We start from the raw sequence: 20,877 nt of genomic DNA, 5'->3' as shown, positions 1-20,877 counted from the left end.
TCTGTGTGTTCTTATAGTTCACTAAGCTTCTGTAAGAGGACTATTCTGAATTCTTTGTCTGACAGTCCATACACCTCCATTTCTTTAGGGCCAGTTATTGGAGCTTTATTAGTTTCCTTTGGTGGTGTTGCGTTTACCAGATTTTTCATGATTCTTGATTCCTTACATTAGTATCTATGCATTGGAGTAAGAAGTCTCTTCTTCCAGACTTCACAGGTTTGTTTTGGCTGAGATAGTTCTTTACCAGTCAGCTTGGTTTGGATTTCTGGATGTGTCTACTGGTAATGTCCTTGGGTAGGTGGGACCTTCATCAGGATCTAGTTTTAAGTAAGGCCACTGCCCAAGCCCTGAGGTTGGGGAGGTTGCCACTGGCTGAGAACAGTTGAATAGGACTGCTAGCTTGGTTCCCTGCCTGTAGGAAGGGGCTATGAATTAGCTTTTAGCCCTGGTGGGGCAGTAGGATGGGCTTCAGGGTCTGCACAGCTCATTGTTTAGGGTCCCAAATCAGGAAAGACTGTCCACTGAATTCCCTGGCCAAATGGGGCCACTGGATTTGTTCTGCAGAGAGGCAAAGCCAAGGGCTGTGGTCTCTGTTTAAGTGCTATGGTAAGTAGGTCTTTTGGATGGGCTATGCAGCTTCCCATGTGCTCTGGCTAGGTTCCCTGTTTGGGTGGCCTGAAGGATGTATTCAGCAAAAGACAGGGCTATGAATTAGTTTCCCTGCCCAGTTGCAGCAGGAGAACCAGCTCCAGTGCTGGAAATGCTACTTGTTTGTGGTCTCAACTCAAGCTGACCCGTGCCCCAATTTCTCTGGCCTAACAGGACCGCCGGCTTTGGTCTGGAGACTATCAGGACTGCTTCCTGGACTCTGCTCAAGTGTTACCAGACTACACAGATTTCTAGGTGTTCTGGTCAGGCTTTCTGGTCAGCAGGTCTTGGAGCTTCACTGAGCTGTGGACAGGGCTGTGACTCAGCTTTCCTGCCTGGGTGGGGTGGGAGGGCCAGTCCAAGCAGGATCCTGGGATTTCCTGATTAGGTTTTATGGTCAGGAGGGGCCAGGAGCTACACTCAGCAGTAGGTGAGGCTCTGAATTAGCTCCCTAGCCTGGGTAGAGCAGGGAAACCTCCACATCTGACACTGGCTTTGCTCTGCAGGAGATCAGCTCTGACTGCCATATACTCTCTGCTGGAGTGTTTCTAGGTTATGCAGCTTCCAGGTGTTCCCAATCAGGCTTTCTGTTTGGGAGAGGCTGGGAGTTAAATCAGCAGTTGGCAGGGCTATGAATTAGCTCATCTGCCTAGTCTGGGCAAGGTAGATGGCTACAAGCCTAGTAAGCCTCTTTGTGTTCTTGACTCAAGCAAACATGTGCCCCAAGTTTCCTCCCCTAACAATGCCACTGGCTTTGCTTTACAAACAATCAGCTCTGCCTGCTGGACTCACCTGACTGTTGCTGGGCTACACAGCTTCCAAGTGTCCTGGCATAGCTTTCTGGTTGGGTGGGGCTGGGTGCTACACTCAGTATTTGGCAGGGCTATGACTCAGCTCTTCTGCTTGCAGGGTTTTGGGGGTCAGCAGACCAGGCTTCAGTGCAGGCAAATCTCTTCAACTGAGATCCCAAATGAGGCAGACCTGTGCCCTGCTGAGTTCTCTGGTCAGAATGTATCACTGCTTTGGCTCTGCGTATCAGCAAAGCCTCTAGTTGAAACTACTGTTTGGGTGCTGTAGGTAGGAACTTGATCTGCCAAGATGTGAGTGCTGGTTGCAAGGCCCTCCCCCTTCTCCATCACAATCAGATTGCCAGTGGTCAAGCCCTGCAAATTCCCCTGCAATCCCTGTGCTGTGAGATCAGTGTGGGAGCTCCCAAGAAGTAGCCCACAACACTGGGGGAGCTGGATCTCCGCCCTGAGTTCTCTTTTTCCAGTGGAGGAACTGTATGCTCACAGGAGACCTCTTGGCATGGTGCTGCAGTGGTCTGGGAGAAGGGCAATGCAGTCAGTGTGTAACCACTCCTCTTACCCTTCTAATGCAGCCTATCTTGATCTCTACAGTGCAGGGGGCTGCTTCAGCCTCACCCCTGTATTCTAGGATTCTCTCAGCGTCTTGCCTATGAATAGTTGTTAGGTATTCTTATGATGGGGAACAAAGTCAGAAACGACATTTGTTGCCATCTTGGTGACATCAGTCTCCTATATGATCCTTTTATTGTTGAATTCAGTTTGCTAATAGTTTGTTGATGACTTTTGCATTTACATTCATCAGAGATATTGGCCTGTAATTTTCTCTTCTTGAAGTGTTTTTGTCTGGTTTTTGTATCAAGGTAATGCTGGTCTCGTAAAATGAGTTTGGAAGTGTTCCATCTACTTCTGTTTTTTGGAAGAGTTTGAGAAGGATTGCTATTCATTCTTCTTTAAATGTTTGGTAGAATTGACCAGTGAAGCCATCTGGTCCTGGACTTTTGTTTGTTGGGAGGTTTGTGATTACTGATTCAATTTCCTTACTAGTAATCCACCGTTCAGATTTTCTATTTCTTCATAATTCACTCTTGGTTGGTTGTATGTTTCTAGGAATTTATCCATTTCTTCTAGATTGTCCAATTTGTTGATGTATAGTTATTCATAGTAGTCTCTTATGATCCTTTGTATTTCCATGGTATCAGTTGTAATGTCCCCTCTTTCATTTCCATGTTACTTATTTGAGCCTTCTCTCTCTTTTTCTTGATGAATCTAGCTAAAGGTTTGTCTATTTGGTTTATCTTTTCAAAAACCAGCTCTTAGGGGCCAGCCGCATGGCCGAGTGGTTAAGTTCATGTGCTCTGCTGCGACGGCCCAGGGTTTTGCCGGTTCGAATCCTGGGTGTGAACATGGCACAGCTCATCAAGCCATGCTGAGGTGGTGTCCCATATAACACAACTAGAAGGACTCACAACTAAAAACATACAACTATGTACCGGGGGGCTTTGGGGAGAAAAAGGAAAAGTAAAATCTTTAAAAAAGAAAACCTGACTCTCAGTTTTGTTGATGTTTTCTATTGTCTTTTTAGTCTTTATTTCATTTCTTTCCACTTTGATCTTTGTTAGCTTCTTCCTTCTTCTAACTTTGGTCTTAATTTATTCTTCTTTTTCTAGTTCCTCAGGTGTAAAGTTAGATTGTTTATTTGAGATATTCCTTGGTTTCTTAATATAGATGTTTATTGTTATGAACTTCCTTCTTAGAACTGCTTTTGCTGCCTCCCAAAAGTTTTGGTATTTTCTATTTCCAACTTTATTTATTTTAAAGTATTTTTTTTATTTCTCTTTTGATTTCTTCCCTGATCCATTGGTTGTTCAGCAGCACGTTGTTGAATCTCCACATATTTGTGAATTTTCCAGTTTTCTTCATGTAATTGATTTCTAGTTTCACACCATTGTGGTCGGAAAAGATGCTTAATATGATTTCAGTCTTCTTAAATTCATTAAGACTTGTTTTGTGGCCTAATATATTACCTATCCTGGAGAATATTCCATGTGCGCTTAAGTAGAATGTGTATTCTATTGCTTTTGGATAGAATGTTATGCGTATATCTGTTAAGTCTGTCTGGTCTAATGTGTTATTTTAAGACCAATGCCTTTTTATTGATTTTTCTCACTGGGAGATCTATCCATTGACGAAAGTAGAGTATTGAAGTCCTCTACTGTTATTGTATTGTTGTCTATTTCTCTATGTCTGTTAATATTTGCTTTAAATATTTAGATGTTTCTATGTTGAGTGCAGAAATATTTACAAATGTTGTATCTTGTTGGATTCACCCCTTTTCATTATATAATGACCTTCTTTGTCTCTTTTTACAGTCTTTGTCTTAAAGTCTAATTTGTCTTATATAGGTATAGCTTCCCCAGCTTTCTTTTGGTTTTTGCTTGCTTGGAATATCTTTTTCTGTCCCTGCACTTTTAATCTGTGTGTGTTTCCTTATATCTGAATTGAATCTTTTGTAGGCAGTGTCTAGATGGGTCTTATTTTTTATCCATTCAACCACTCATCTTTGGAATGGAGAATTTAGTCTATTTACACTTAAAGTAATTATTGATATGTATGTACTTATTGCTATTTTGTTAATTGCTTTCTGGTCATTTTGTAATTCCTTCGTTCTTTTCTTCTTCACTTGCTCTCTTCCCTTGTGATTTTTTTTAAAGCTACTCCTGATCAGTTTCCACATTATTTTTAAAAAAATTATGTTGTTGAAACATGACTGACAAACATTAATGTACAATTGAAATTTCACAAGATTGTAACCTATCAATAACTCAATAAAAAAAAATTATGTTGTTGAGGATAATGGTTTAAAACATTGTAATTTCAGGTGTACATTATTATTTATCAGTTTCTGTGTAGACACATGATGCTCACCATCAATAGTCTAATTTTTATCTGACACCATATATATGTGCCCCTTTACCCCTTTCGCTCACCCCCCAACCCACTTCCCCTCTGGTAACCACTAATCTGTTCTATTTATCCATGTATTTGTTTATTTTCCACATGTGATTGAAATCATGTGGTGTTTGTCTTTCTCTGTCTGGCTTATTTCGCTTAACATAATACCCTCAAGGTCCATCCATGTTGTTGCAAATGTGATGACTTTATCTTTTTTATGGCTGAATAGTATTCCATTGTTTATATATACCATGTCTTCTTTATCCATTCATCAGTTGATGGACACTTGGGTTGCTTCCATGTCTTGGCTATTGTGAATAATGCTGCAATGAACATAGGGGTGCATAAATCATTTTGAATTGTTGTTTTCAAGTTCTGTGGATAAATACCCAGTAGTGGGATAGCTAGGTTATATGGTATTTCTATTTTAAGTTTTTGAGAAATCTCCATATTGTTTCCATGGTGGCTGCACCAGTTTGTATTCCCACTAGCAGTGAATGAGAGTTTTCTTTTCTCCATATCCTCTCCAACATATGTTATTTTTGTCTTTTCTTTGCCTTAATTATAGTCTTTCTGACAGGTGTAAGATGCTATGTCATTGTAGTTTTGATTTGCATTTCCCTAATAATTAGTAATGTTGAACTTCTTTTCATGTGCCTGCTGGACATCAGTATATCTTCTTTAGAGAAATGTCTGTTCATATCCTCTGCCCATTTTTTGATTGGGATCTTCATTTTTTGTTGTTGAGCTGTATGAGATCTTTATATATTTTGGACATTAACCCCTTGTCAGATATATGATTTGCAAATATTTTCTCCCAGTTCGTGGGTTGTCTTTTCATTTTGTTCCTGGTTTCCTTTGTCTTGCAGAAGCTTTTTAGTGTGATGTAGTCCCATTTGTTTGGGTTTTTTTTCTTTTGTTTCCCTTGTGTGAATAGACATGGTATTCAAAACGATGCTAAGACCAATGTCAAAGAGTGTATTGCCTATATTTTCTCTAGGAGTTCTATGGTTTTGGGTTTTACATTCAAGTCTTTAATCCACATTTAGTTAATTTTTGTGTATGGTGTAAAATAATGATCTACTTTCATTCTTTTGCATGTGGCTGTCTAGTTTTTCCAACATCGTTTATTGAAGAGAATTTCCTTTCTCCATTGTATGTTCTTGGCTCCTTTGTTGAAGATTAGCTCTTCATAGATGTGTGGTTTTATTTCTGGGCTTTCAATTCTGTTCCATTGATCTGTGTGTCTGTTTTTGTGCCAGTACCATGCTGTTTTGATTACTATAGCTTTGTGGTGTATTTTGAAGTCCGTTAATATTTGTATTTTGAGGTCTGTTAATATTTGCTTTATACACTTTGATGTTCCTGTGTTAGGTGTTTATATATTCATAAGTGTTATGTCCTTTTGGTGGAATCTTCCTTTTATCATTTATACTGCCTCTCTTTGTCTCTCAATGCCTTTTTTATCTTGAAGTCTGCTTTGTCTTTTGCTTGCTTTCTTTTCGTTGCCATTTTCTTGCAGTATCATCTTCCATCCCTTCACTCTGAGCCTGTGTCTGTCTTTAAAGTTGAGATGTGTTTTCTGGAGGTGGCATATTGTTGGGTCTTATTTTTTAATCCATCCAGCCACTCTGTGTCTTTTGATTGGAGAATTCAACCCATTTTCATTTAGAGTAATTGTTGATATATGGGGGCTTAATAGTGCCATTTTATCTCTTGTTTTCTGATTGTTCTATATTTCCCTTGTTTCTCTTCCCTTGTATTTCTGACTGCCACTTCAGTTTGGTGGTTTTCTGTGACAGTTTTCTCTGCTTTCTCTTTATTTATGATTTACGTCTCTGCTCTGATGTTTTATTTAATGGTTACCATGAGGTTTGTATAAAAGATCTTGTAGGTGAGATAGCCCATTTTCTGATAGCCTCTTTTCTCCATTAGCCTGAGCAGGTTCCATCCCTTTCCTCTTCCCCTTCTGAGTTATTGTTGTCACAAATTATTCTGTTTTGTATTTGTGACTAAATTGAAGTGTTTATAGTTATTTTTGATGCTTTCCTTCCTTTTATCTTTTATGTTATAATTGTTTGCTAGCCTGTTCTAATAAAAAGCTGCAATTTCCTGATTCTGTTTATTTATCTCCTTATTCAAGACTTTGTAAACCTTTGCCTTTTTGTTTCAGGTATGAGAGCATCCTTGATCATTTCTTGTAAGGGATGCCTAGTGGCAATGAACTCCCTCAGCTTTCATTTATCTTGGAAAGCTCTTATTTCTTCATTGGATCTGGAGGGTAGTTTTGTTGGATAGGGTGTTTTTGGCTGAAAATTTTTGCCTTTCAATATTTTGAATATATCATTCCCTTTTCTCATAGCCTATAAGCTTTCTTCTGAGAAATCTGCTGGAAGCCTGATAGGGGTTCCTTTGTAGATTATTCTGTTCTACCTTGCTTCCCCTGGTATTTCTTCTTTGTCATTGACTTTTGCTAGTTTTACTATTGTATGCTTTGGTGATGGTCTTTTTGTGTTGATGTAATTAGGAGTTCTATTCATTTCATGTACTTGTAAGTCCACTTCTTTCCCTACATTTGGGAAGTTCTCAGCTATTATTTCTTTGAACAAGCTCTCTCCTCCTTTCTCTCTCTCTTGTCCCTCTGGAATACCTTATGTTGCATTTCTTAATTGAGCTGGATATTTCTTAAGGAATTTCTTTAAAGTCTTAGTTCTCTCTCCTCCTCCACCCAAAGCATTTCTATATTTCTGTCCTCTAAATAACTGATTCTGTCCTCCATAACATCAACTCTGTTTTTTAAGGATTCTAGTTTTTTGGGTTTTTTTAATCACATTCATTGTGTTCATCTCCAGAATTTTTTTTTTTTTTTTTTATAGTTTCAATCTCTGGTGAAGTATTCTTTCTGCTCATTAACTTTGTTCCTGAGCTCACTGAACTGTCTTTCTAAGTTTTTTTTGTAACTCACTGAATTTCTTTGTGAAAATGATTTTGAGTTCTCTGTCATTTAGATGGCAAATTTCTGTGACTTCAGGATTGGTTTCTGAAGACTTGTCATTTTCCTTCTGCTCTGAACTATTACTGTAGTTTTTCATGGTATTTTGTGAACTGATCCTTTGCCAAGGCATTTGTAGTAGTATCAGGTGACAGATTCCACCTGCCACCTGTGTGGTGTGGGGACAGGAGCTGTGTTTTCTGAACTTGCTGTGTCTGCTGCCAGTAGGATTCCTCTGCATTTGCATGCTGGTGGGTCACACGTGCAAACACAGGAATTCTGGTGTAGGACTGCTGCTTTGGTGGAGGGCCAGCTGAGCTGGTGCATTAGGCAGGAGGGAAGAGGCACTTTCATTCATGCACATGGGCCCACTCTGTGCTTGCAGGTGGTTCACCTGAGCTGCTGTAGTTGGTGGGGGCTTCTTCATGGGGGCTGAGCCATGTCACTCAGTATGGAGTGTTGCCATGGGCAGGGCTGCTGGAGCACAGTGGGCACTGCTGCATGCTGGGCTGCAAATCCAAAAGTGAAAACGTTTGCACACAGGCCTGCCAGCCCACCTGCTTCCTCTTACAATAACTCTGGCTGCTGTATGACGACCCATGACCCTGATTGTTGCTGCTGGGGAGGGAGAGGGATCCACTCACCACCTTCCACTGCTTTCTGGGGATCCAGTAACCCCATCTTGGATCTCTCAGACATCCTATTGTGCTTCATAGGGAATCCTCTGTTAGATAACGAATGTCCACTTAGTTGTAACTTGGGGGGAGACACTAAGGGAACAACTCACTCCGCCATGATGCTCTCTTCCTTTGTGATTTGATAATTTTTCTGTAGTGTTATGCTTAGATTCCTTTCTCTTTATCTTTTGTGCATTTACTATAGGTTTTTCTTTGTGTTTACCATGAGGCTTACATAACATAATTTATATTTATAGCATTCGATTTTAAGTTGATAACTTTAGTTAGAGTACATTCTAAAGCTCTAGACTTTTACTCTTTTCCTCACATTTTACCTTTTAAAAAAATTTTACTTTATTGAGGTCATAATCGTTTATAACATTGTGAAATTTCAGTTGTACATTATTCTTTGTCAGTCACCATGTAAACACATTTTTTCTTTTTGATGTCACAAGGTACGTCTTTTTATCTTGTGAATTCATTAAGAAATTATTGTAGATATACAATCAAGTGTCACTTAATGACAGGGATATGCTCTGAGAAATGTGTCATTAGGTGATTTCATCATTGTGTGAACCACACAGAGTGTGCTTACACAAACCACACACCTAGGCTATATGGTAGGGCCTTTTGCTCCTAGGCTACAAACCTGTACAGCATGTTACTGTACTGAATACCATAGGCAATTGTAACACTGGTAAGTATTTGTTTATCTAAACATGTCTAAACATAGAAAATGTACAGTAAAAAATATGGTATAAAAGATAAATAGTACACCTGTATAGGACACTAATGAATGGAGCTTGCAGGACTGGCAGTTGCTCTGGGTGAGTCAGTGAGTGAGTGGTGAGTGAATTTGAAGGCCTAGAACATTATTGTACACTACTGTGGACTTTATCAACACTGTAAACTTAGGCTATACTAAATTCATAAAAAAATACTTTTCTTTCTTCATTACCACATTAAACTTAGCTTACTGTAACATTTTTACTTTATAAACTTTAAATTTTTTTAGCTTTTTGACTCTTTTGTAATAACACTTAGCTTAAAACACAAACATGTTGTACAGCTATACAAAAATATTTTTTCTTTATATCCTTATTCTATAAGATTTTTTCTATTTTCAAAATTTATTATTATTATTTTACTTTTTAAAAATTTTTGTTAAAAACTAGGATGCAAACAGACACATTAGCCTATGCTTACACAGAGTCAGGATCATCAATATCATGTCTTCCATCTCCACATCTTGTCCCACTGGAAGATTTTCAGGGGCAATAACACGAATGGAGCTGTCATCTCCTATGGTAACAATGCCTTCCTCTGGAATACCTCTGAAGGACCTGACTGAGGCTGTTCTTGAGATGTCCCTCTTTTCAGAAATGTGTCTATGGTGATTTGCTTCCTTTTTTCATCATAGATTTGCTTGTAAGCAGATAATGCACCGTGAACCTTCATCTCTATTGATGAAAACCTTTTTGGTGTTGGGGTCCATGTTTTCAAACTTTTTAAGGAGCTTGTTGAGGTCTGCAAAAGCTTCTGCTAAACCTTTCACTGTGAATTTTCTTGCGGGTTCTTCTTTTTCTTCTCCTGCAATTTCCTTTTCTCTTGCTTCTTCTTCACCTATACCTTTCTGTTCCAGTTCCAACAACTCCTCATTAGTCCATTCTCAGGAACCGCCTCTAGAAGCTCCTCGGTGTCATTCTCATCCACACCCAGGTTAAAGCTGTTTGCCATCTCAACCACAGCTTTGTTGATTTTTGCAACCTCTTCCTCCTTGGCAAGTCCCTTAACGTAATGGATGAACTTCTTGAGTGTCTTCTTCCAGATGCCATTCATGTACTCCCTGGTGACATCACCCCAAATCTAAGCAAGGTTCTTGATGCAGTCACAGATGTTGTAATCCTGCCAGAATTTTATCATCGTCTTCCTGCTGGGCAAAGTTCCTCCTCAGGTAGTAGATCTTAAAAGCTGCTATAACTCCTTGATCTGTTGGTTGGATCAAAAAGGTGGTGTTTGGAGGGAGAAACACTGATATTGGGGTGAAGATCACCAATAAAAGGATGTCCAGAAGCATTACCAACAATAAGCAAAATCTAAAAAGTTATGCTATTCTCCAAACAGCACTTCTCCCTTTTGCTGGCGTAGCAAGTCAGGAGGGCATCTTGGAAGAGAAGCTGGGTCATCCATGACTTCTTATTGTTCCTTTAGTACACTGTCAGTGTGTGCTTATTAATATGCTTGAAGGCCCTGGGGTTCTCACTATGCCAGATCACAAAGGGTTTCAATTTGTAGTCAACAACGTTGAGCTCAAGAAATACTGTTATCCTGTCCTTAAAAGCCTTGAAACCTGGCATTGATTTATGGATGAAAGTCCTTTCAGGCATCTGTTTCCAGAATAGGGAGATTTCATCCATATTGAATATTTGCTCTGGCAAGTAATTTTCCTTCACAATCAGTTTATCTGGAGTTTCCAAAGATTCCTTAGCTGCTTTCACATCAGCACTTGCAGAATCACCACTCACTTTCACATTATGTAATGAGTAACGATTCTTGGATTGTTTAAACCACCCATGGCTAGCAATAAATTCAACATCATGGTTGGGTTCAACCTCTTTTTTCCAATATTGGAAATAAGCTTTTTGCTTTGGCCATGATTGTCATGATGCTGAGAAGGATACGCTTCTGTATCTGGTCTTCAATCCAAGTCATTAGACGTTTCGCCATGTCTGATATAGGCCCTTCTCAAATTTTTGTTAGCCTTGTTGCCTGCGATGAAGCAGATCCTTTGACAGCTTCCATCACCTTATTCTTGTTCTTGTTCTTCAAGATCATAGCTATGGTGGAATGGGACATGCCTGACTGGCAAACAATAACCATCACTGATTTTCCACCTTCTTAGTCCTTAATCACTTAAAATTTTGTTTCCAGGGGCTGGCTCAGTGGCGTAGTAGTTAAGTTGCTGCTCTCCACTTTGGCAGCCCGGGGTTCACAGGTGCGGGTCCTGGGCATGGACCTATGCACTACTCATCAAGCCATGCTGTGGCGATGTCCCACAAATAAAAAAAGAGCAAGAGTGGCACAGACGTTAGCTCAGCAACAATCTTCTGCAAGCAAAAAAGAGGAAGATTGGCAACAGATGTTAGCTCATGGCCAATCTTCTTCACCAAAAAAAAAAATTTGTTTCGAGGTCAATCACTTGACTTGGCCTCTTAATGGCAACAGTGCAGTGGATTTTGTACACTCAGGGGCCATGGTGAATAGAACAACATGAGATTAAGTCAAGCACAAGAGAAAATGATACCATCAAGAGATATGGTAAATATGAGATGCATGAAACTGTAAAACATGGCATACTGTTTTACAGGAAATTTTTTGTAAGTAGAAAGACTACACTCTTTAATGATAAAAAGTATAGTGTAGTAAATATATAAGGAAGTAACATAGTCATTTATTATCATTATCAAGTATTTGTCGACGAAAATAATCCATATCCAATCTATAAATGAAAATTTGGGTGAGTTTATTCTGAGCCTAAATCTGAGGATTATAACCCGGGAGAGTCTTTCCACAAAGGAACAGAGCACTGCAAAGAAGTGGGGGTATAAGGGTGGTTATATACCCTCAAAGAGGATGTTTCACATAAGATTGAAATGTCCCTTTTACAATAGTTGCGAGACTGCTCTGTTGGCACAGCGATTGATGGAAATAGCAGGTAGGTCTGCTGTCTCGGTGAACACAGCAGGGTGGCAGTCTGTTGTCTCCAGCTGGGTGGTCACAGGTGAGCTGGGAGGTGAGTGCAGCAATCAGTTCCTAGCCTAAGGAAAAATGCTAATGTCGGGGGGAAGTTGCATCTTTATCTCAAGGGCCTTTGTTCTGGCCATAGGAAATGTCTAAGCAGATATGCAATGCGTCCTCAATAGCCAGTCAGGCCCTTTTGGAGGAAAAAAAGAAGTCAGGCTGAATTAGCTTTATACCAAATGGCTTCCTCATATACTCCAATATATCCTATTGCTTGTCATTTTTATTTGTCATATTATATATACTGTACATAATTGTATATGCTATACTTTTTTATGCCTGGTGGTACAGTAGATTGTTTACACTAGCATCACCACAAACAGATGAGTAATGCATTTCAGGATGATGTTACAATGGCAATGACATCACTAGTTGACAGGAATTTTCTAGTTCCATTATAATCTTATGGGGCCGCTGTTGTATATGCAGTCCACTGTTGACCGAAATGTTATGTGGTGCGTGACTATAGTTATTTCTATTATGTTTGTCTTTTAACCTTCATGGTAGGTTTATAAGTAATTAATTCCCATCTTCACAATGTTAGATTATTTTGAATTTTAATAGGTGTTTAACTTTTACAGTGAGATTTATACTTTCATGTGTTTTCCTGTTACTAATTAGTGCCCTTTCATTTCCCCTTAAAGAAGCCCCTTTAACATTTCTTATAAGACAATCTAGTGGTGATGAACTCCTTTAGCTTTTGCTTGTCTGGAAAACTCTCTCTTTCCTTCAATTCTGAAGGACAACTTTGGTGGGTAAAATGTTCTTGATCTACACTTTTTTCCTTTCAGCACTTTGAAGATACATGCCACTCCCTTCTGGCTTGCAAAGTTTCTGCTGAAAATCTGATAGTCTTGTGGGGGTTTCCTTGCACAAAACAAGCTGTTTTTCTCTTCTGCTTTTAAGATTATCTCCTTGTCTTTAATTTTTGACACTTTAATTGTAATATTTCTTCATATGGATCTGAGTTCGTCTTTTTTGGAACTCTCTGAGATTTCTGGATCTGGATGTCTATTTCCTTTCCCAGATTAGGGAAGTTTTCAGCCATTATTTCTTCAAGTAAGTTTTCTGCCCCTTTCTCTTTTCCTTCTGGGAACCCTACAGTCTGAATGGTGATATGCTTGATGTTGTCCTTGTCCCATAATTCCTTCTAGCTATCTTCACTCTTTTCCATTCTGCTTTGTTCTTGCTGCTCTGATTACATGCTTTTCACTACTCCACCTTCTAGATCACTGATCCTTTCTTTCACTTCATCTAGTCTACTGTTGAACCCCTCAGTTGTATTTTTCAGTGTGGTTATTACATTCTTCAGCTCTGTGACTTCTATTTGGTACTTTCTATCTCTGCTGAAATTCTCACTTTGTTCATATGTCATTCTTCTGAGCTTGGTGAGCCTCTTTGAGACCATGATTTTGAACTCTTTATCAGGTTATCTGTGCTTCATTAAGGGCTTTTTCTGAGGTTTTAGCTTGTTCTTTCATTTGGAACATATTTCTTTGTTTCTTCATTTTCCTTGACTCTCTGTGTTCGTTTCTAAGCATTGGTTAAAACAGTCACCTCCCCCAGTCTTGAAGGAGTGGCCTCACGTGAACCTTATCAGTCAACCCTGCCCTGGCTCTTGGTTGTCCCTCAAACCTTTATGTTGGTCCAAGAAGCCTACCACGTTTTTTATGTGGTTTCTCCACAATTTTAAATGTTGTCTCAGTTTAGAAAAATACTGGGCAAGCCAAACAGAGCATCTCTATGTGCCAGTCGCAGTCTGTGGATTCCTTGTTTGCAAATCCTAAGGCTTATCGCTGTGAGGTTCTGATTAACCCACTTGATTCATAATGTGTAAGCTGCTAATAGTCTATGTGATAATTCTTTTTCACATTGAAGATCAGTGATAGCATGAGTTAAACTGAAGGTGGTATTAACTACATGCCTAACATACAATAGACTACCATCATTTAATGCCTAGTTTGTGACAGGTATGCTTTGCATGCGTTTTTCTTCTAATCTCTACAACCACCCTGCAAGAGAGAACTATTTATTCTTAGTGTCTCCCAGTAGTTGAGGGTGTGCCAAGACCTGTCAGTCCCCAAAGGAGAAGATCTCAGTCAGCACCTAGATTCAGGCTGATTGGAAGCCAGAGATTTGGGCAGCAGCTTTTAAAGTATGTAAATATACCTCTTTCAGGGAAAGAATGGGAGATGGGCTTTTCTATTGCTCCCTCTGCACCAAGCCCTGGGGAGATAGTTAAGAACTGTTTCTTAGTTTGCTTCTGTACCATTGAGGCTATGAACACAAGTCCTGCTGGCCACCAGAACCAGGCTGTCAAGGGATGTGTCCTCTGGCGGCAGCCACAAAAGCTGGGGCACCAGACGTGTATACTAGCTCCTCTCTTGGAGACACTGATGACCTGGGCCAGGGCAGATGGGGAGTGTGAAGATGGCACCTGCTTGTCTTTTGGCCTTTGGAGAGGATTGTAGTCAGCCCTTAGGTGTGTATTTAATTACAAGCTTGCCCCTCGGGTTGCAGCTGTAAAGATAAGCTAATAGGCTTCTTTCACAGAAAGGCTGGATGCCTCACTTTCCTGCCTCTCTGCTGTGCCCCGGGGTGTAGCTGGTGAAGAACTCTTTTTCCATTTGTTACAGTCCTGTGGGACCCACAAGTGTAAGCCCCGCTGCCTACTAGAGTCAGGTGACTGAGAAGTGTCCCCTGAGCAGCAGCCGCAGAAACCAGGGCCACAGGTGAGTGCACCAGCTCCTTTACCGCAGGTACCAGTGATCTGGAGTCAGGCAGAAGGAGAGTGCAAGATGGCACCCTCTGGCCTCCATCTTTGGAATCTTTCAGCAGGCCCCTAGATGTATGTTAAGTTAGGTGCCTGGCTCTCAGGCTGATGCTTCAAGAGAAGCAAACAGGGCTGTTGCACAGGAAGACTGGTTGGTTCAGTTGGCTGCCTCTGTGCTGGGCCCTGGGGTGGGTGAGTCTGCAGGTGTGAACCCTTTAAGAACCACTTCTTGGTTTGCCGTAGCTTTGTGGGTCTCGTGACCGTGAACCCTGTTGGTTTCAAAGCCAGATGTTTTGGAGGCTCATCTCTCTGGTGCAGTCCTCAACAGTTTGGCCTCTGTATGTGAGGTTCAAACCCTTTGCTCCCCAGGGAGCAGTCCTGGGTTGAGTCCCCTCCCGAGTGTGGGTCGCTGTGCTGAGGCTGGGCTTTAGCGAGAGATTGTGTCTTAGCTTCATTTATCCATTCCGATGTGGGTTTTTCTCATTCTTCTGATGTGTAGGAGTCGCTCAGCTAGTTTTTGGGTTTCTTTCAGAGGAAACTGTTCCATATATAGCTGTAGATTCTGTGTGTTTGTGGGAGGAGGTGAGTTTAGGATCCACCTACGTTGTCATCTTGAACCGGAGCTGATCATGTTTTCTCAATAACTCCCTGTGGTGAGTAGCTACCGTCTGTCCTTTTGGCCCACCCAGCATCTATTCCCTCTTGTCCTTGGGGAAACACCTTTCTTCACCCTTGACTGCCTGTTTCTGGCTCCAGGAGTGATCTTGTGATACAGGCTTGGCCAATCAATGCCTCTTATTCTCTTGACCATAATATTTGATCCAGTAATAGGTATTTGCCCCAAGCCAGACCAATCAGAGCCAGTGACTCTTCTGGGACGTCTCTTGGAATTATTGGAAAGAGAAGCTCTTTTCTCCTGGCTTGAAAATATACTGCTTTCAGTCCACAGTGGCTGAGAGTCAGTTTGCCATCTCCCCAGGAGGGCCTTCCTGAGGAAAAAGCCAAGCATGTCTGAGAGACCCGGAGCCCTTATGATATTGTGTGAGCTGTAGGATCCCAACACCCCTGCCTGACGCAGTAAGAACTGCCTTAGAATTCCCAATGATTTAAGCCAACATATTTCTTTTCTGGCTTGTTAGTTTGAATTGCTTTTTGCCGTTTGTAATCTACAGAGCCTTGATTATGTCAAGTGTGTCATCCTTGTCTTCTAGATGGGGAAACTGAATCTCACGGTGATGTTGCCAAAAGGATGGGGGAGAGGATGCAGTGACCTCCAGCGCAGTTGGAGCTGGAGAGGGACGGAGGCCTGCTCACTTAGTCCTCCCTGAACCCTGCTCTCAGGCTTCAAGGCTTGCCTCATCTCCCTCCCCCCTGCAGGGCTGGCAAACAGGGCCATTTGCAGAGCTCTGGTCAGGAGCTGAGAGAATCTTCAGTGCTTTACAAGGTTACTCTGAGTGAGCAAGATTACTCTGCCAACCAGTTAATCCTGCATCATTATTGACAGTCAACCTAACGTCCCCGCCATGTGAAGTTGGGCTGCTTGTGCCTCTTGACCCACACTTTCTTCACTTGCCTTTGATATTCCACAGACAAGTCCTCAGTCCTCATGTCTTGATTTAATAAGCTTCCCCGTTCCTCCTGCCAAGGCTTAACTGAAGCATAGAGTTCCAGGAAATAGAAATATTTTTATTAATTTTGTTCTTTATTTCTCTGCCAATAGCAGGTCCAAAGGTGAAAGCCCCCTGCTTCACCATATTTTGTGTCACGTAAGCATATTTAACCTGTAATCCATTGCTCTGTACCCATTTGCAGTGACTAAGTAGTTAGGACAAAGAATGGCAGAAAGGATAATGGTGGCACCCCATTGCCAGAAATGTCTCTGTCCTAGTTTCCCATCAATAATGGTGTTCTAAATACAAGTATAGACCACCAGCATGCCACGTGTTCCCACTAAGGGACCCTTCCCCTGAGGAGGCCACTATTTGTTGCCTATTTAGCACATTTACCCCCTTCTTCCTTTGTAAATGATTCCATCCAGGTATTCAGGGCAGAATCTGATTAGTCTAATCCAGGGTCTTACATAGTGTACGTCAGCACAAAATATACTCCCTACCCCGCCCCATTTCAGATTCTTTTACACTGAAAGGTATGAAGCTAATGTCAAGGGCATCTTGATGGAGGCTTAGGGTACCCGGCCTGTATGGCCCTGTCCTACTCAGGAAATACCACGAGAAGAAGCAACGACAAGCCCGGTCCCTTTTCTAACACTTGGTGCATCTGCTGCCTGCCAGTGTCTTGCCCCTAATGGAGTTCTTCATAAAGATGTAGGGCCATCCGCCAGGGAGGTGAAGGTAACTTTCAGCCAGCCACTGGCAGCCTCCAGAACCTTGACATTTCTCATTCAGAAAGGCCATAGACTCCCAAGAATGCTCCAGGGCTGGGAAGCTGAGGGGCTAGCTCTGCACCCTTCCCTTCCCTTGCAAGCCTACTGTAGTGCCCTCTTGTCCACATCATCACCTCTGGCCTACTGAGGTGCTCAGGCTACCCACCTCCGTCAGATGCCGCCCGTGTGAGGGAGATAGCTAGTGAGCGCTGGGCGGTCAGGCTTCCTTCTTCCATTTCTTGGTACTTTACCCCACCCCCATGCCCCAGTTCCTCAGAGGCCTTCCTTAACTTCACTGTGTAAAGCACCCACCCAGCTATTCTGTTATATAAGCTCCACTTTATTATGCTATCTGACATTATCTTTATTTGGTTTGTTTATTAACTGATTGACACTCAGTTAAAAGTTAAGCTCTAGGAGAACAAGTACTTTGTCTTGATCATCCCTTTGGCCTCAAATCCTAAACCAGTACTTGGCACATAGTAGATGTTCAATAAATGCTTATGGAAGGAATGAATAAGGAGGGGATTTAATTAGGCACTGGAGTGCCCAGGAGGAATCTTCCTTCATGACTTAATAAGCGTTCTCCTCCTTTGAACTGGAGTGGCTTCCTTCCCTGTGACCCTTGACACCCAGTCTGTGACCATACAAATCACATGCCCTGCAGACCCTAAGCCATGTGTTAGGCCTTCTCTCCCATGTCTCTGGGGAACTCTGGATCCATTTTTTCCCACTTCACGGTCCAAGAAACCAATTTTTTTTGTTAACTCCACACCAGACTTGCCCAAATCCCACAAATGTAGTAATCTTTGCCCCAGGGAGTGTAAAGTTCAGAAGTAAAAATAACAGACCACGGAGCAGGGCTGAGCTTATGGTATTCACAAGGGCTTCTGATAGCTCTCCTGTGACTTATCCGTTTATTTTAATGACATCAGAATATGACAGTCTGTTGGAAAAAAAAAAAAAGCACATTATTTATTCCATACTGGGGAAGTGGCACTATAACATTGTTTTTAAAAACATCTTAAAATTTTTCCTCTCAGAACCTATTGTTGAGTTAGAGGACTAAGCTTTGCCAAATGCCCAATTCTGTCTTTGCTGGTCCTGGCTAGCTGGCATCTCTCATTAACATTCTCCAAGTGTTTCCTTTGGTGCTGTCTAACCCAGACTGGAAAACATGGAAAGTGCCACCAAATCAGACAATGCCCTAGCTTCCTAGCCATCTGAGTGGACTGGGAGATGGCTGTCGGGGGAACGTGGGGGATCCCTTCCTGGCCACCAAGAAGGTGTTGGAGAGTCTGTCTCAGGCTTCACTCTGCCTCGGTGCCCGCTGTGGAGTAGCAGGAAGAACTTTGGCCTGGGTAGACACCTGGGGGCTATTCCTGCTTCTGGCCTTAATTTGCTGGATGATCTTGGTCTCTGGGCAAAATCCTCCATTTTTCTGATTCTCAGCTTTACCACTCACTAGGGATCCTCTTGGGTTCCTTCAGCTCTTTTATCTGGGACCCTGTGAGTCTTTAAGGGGTAGGTCTGTTTATGCTAGAGGCTTCTGATCCTAAGAAAGGCAGTGGGTGGCTACTTGGCTTTAGGGTTCAGTCTGGTGATGCCTTTGTGTGTGGTGAAGGGCAAGGTTAGCTCAATCCCCATGCTGGCCTCCTGGTTTCCAGAGGGTCATCCTGGGGGATTGTCTCCTCCTTCTCTGGCCCTAGGAGATCTCCTTTACTCTCCTTGCCCCTCTCCTCCTGATCCTCCTCTGTGTCTTCTTTCTCAAGTGTCAGACTTGGGTTCCTTCCTATGAGATTGAAAAGACAAAGCCATCTTCTAAAAACGGCCTTTTGGCATGTCAATAACAGCAACAACAACAGTAATAATAACAACAGCATCTTACATGTAAGGTTTTTAGTCTAGACTTTACAAAGAGCTTTTAAATACATTGTCTCATCAGTCATTTTAGGGTCCCCTGGTTAAGTCAAGTCAAAAAGGGACCCTCCCTTCCCCTTTCCCTGAATCCTGCTCAGGGGGAAACAGAGCCCAAGCCCCTCTTCTGCACATGTACATGTCCCCACACACAAGCATTGAACCACCAAGCATGAAAATTACTCAACTACATTCTTCCTGCCCTGTGGGACTTTCTATTTCTAGAATTTACCTGCTGAAATAAGAGTTTTACTCTCCACTTATTAGAGAAGCTTCATTTTGGGGGGAGGATTTTTTTAATGGCCCTGAATTTGGCACTTTGTAAAGTCAGGGTTTCCAAAATTCAGGGGAAGGCTCAAAATCACCACCAAGCCACAGTGAGAGGAAGAATCTGGTTCTTTTGGCTGTCTTGGCTGACTTTGGCTGGCTTCAGGGTTGGGCCCAGGGAGTGACTGGCAGAGAGAGGCCTCAGATTCCTTGGGGAGGCAGAGGGAAATCCCGCAGCCTGGTGTGTCCTTCCAGAAAGCCAGTGACCCTGGGCGGGGCTCTTGAGATAGCAGGCCAGTGGGCTTTGTGCTGGGTGGGGAGAGGGAGAGGCTAGCAAGGAATGTTGGTGTTGGAATGAGGCCCAGGTCCACCTGCCTGGGTGGGGTGGGCTGGTGGGGCACGGGAAGGGGGTTGGGCAGATCCCAGGACAACCCTTCCGGGACAGAACTTCTGAGCCCCCACAAAGGTTTTTGTGACCTATCTGGAAACCAGCATTGTCTAGCTACAACAAACTAAAGTCAACAACTGGGACCCCGCCCCCAAAGCCATTTTGGGTGGCAGGGTCCTGTCTCCTCTTCCAGGCCTTTCTCTACTTTTCCACCAGTTCTAGTCCTAAAACAGAGCTTGTCTTGCTGTTCCCCTGCTCAAAACCCTGCCAGGTCCCTGAGGTCTACCCTGCACACATGGCTCTCTGTGATTCAACCCCTGCCTTCACAGCTGCTCCATTTCTCTCTTCTCCCTAGTGTGCAGCCACATTCCTGCCACCCTAAACCTACTGCTCTCACTACTCCCTAAATGTACCAGGCCTTTCCAAATTTCACTTTTTAATAGGCCATCCCCTGGAAAGTTCAACTTGCTTTCCCGTCCCCTGGCAAACTCCTATTCATCCTTGATAATCCGGGATTGGACGTTCCATACTCTGGTCAACCACCTCCCTTGTTTATACTGCCAATAGGAACTCGTATCATAAAGCAATTGTCCATTTCCATGATTGTTTCTGCCCTACACTGTAGGATCCTTAAAGGTGGGACAACTGCCTTCCCACAAGCAGCAAGTTCTGGAGTCAGATAGATAGCCTGGGCCCAAATCCTGGCTCAACAACTTATTAGACATCTGCTCTGCCTAAGCCCCCTAACTTCTCTATGCTTCAATTTACTCAACTGTAAAATGGGTTAGTAATGTCTTTACTACAGGGTTGTTTTGAGATTAAATGAAAAAAAATATAAATTAGATTGGTATCTGATGTATAATGTAGTAAGTACTAGGTAAACCTAGCTGCTAATATTGGAAACTAACCCATCGTAAGGTACAGGAAGTACCTGGAACATAATGTATAGTGACGTGTATTTTGAATATCCTCCCTCCCTTCTTATCCTTCCCTCCCTCCTTCTCTTTATCCCTCTTTTCCTTCCATTCTTCATTTCCCCCTCTCTTCCTTCCTTCCTCCCTCCTTTCCTCCTTATCTGCCACTTGCCTTGCGCTCCTCCATCTTCCTTTCTTTTCTTTCTCCCTTCTTGAGTCTTTGAGCCTTTGGCCCACCGTTGGGCCTCACAGAACCACTAGGCTCCTCTGGGGGCCCTCAGCGCTGGAAGGCCCACTCAGCCCACACTCTCCTCCCTGACACTGCTGCAGTGAGGCTCCTGGGGAAGGAGAGACGA

This window comes from Equus quagga, chromosome 7, assembly GCF_021613505.1.
Source record: "Equus quagga isolate Etosha38 chromosome 7, UCLA_HA_Equagga_1.0, whole genome shotgun sequence".
NCBI lineage: Eukaryota > Metazoa > Chordata > Mammalia > Perissodactyla > Equidae > Equus > Equus quagga.
The sequence above is the reverse complement of the archived record's forward strand: the minus strand, read 5'-3'. Positions refer to the sequence as shown.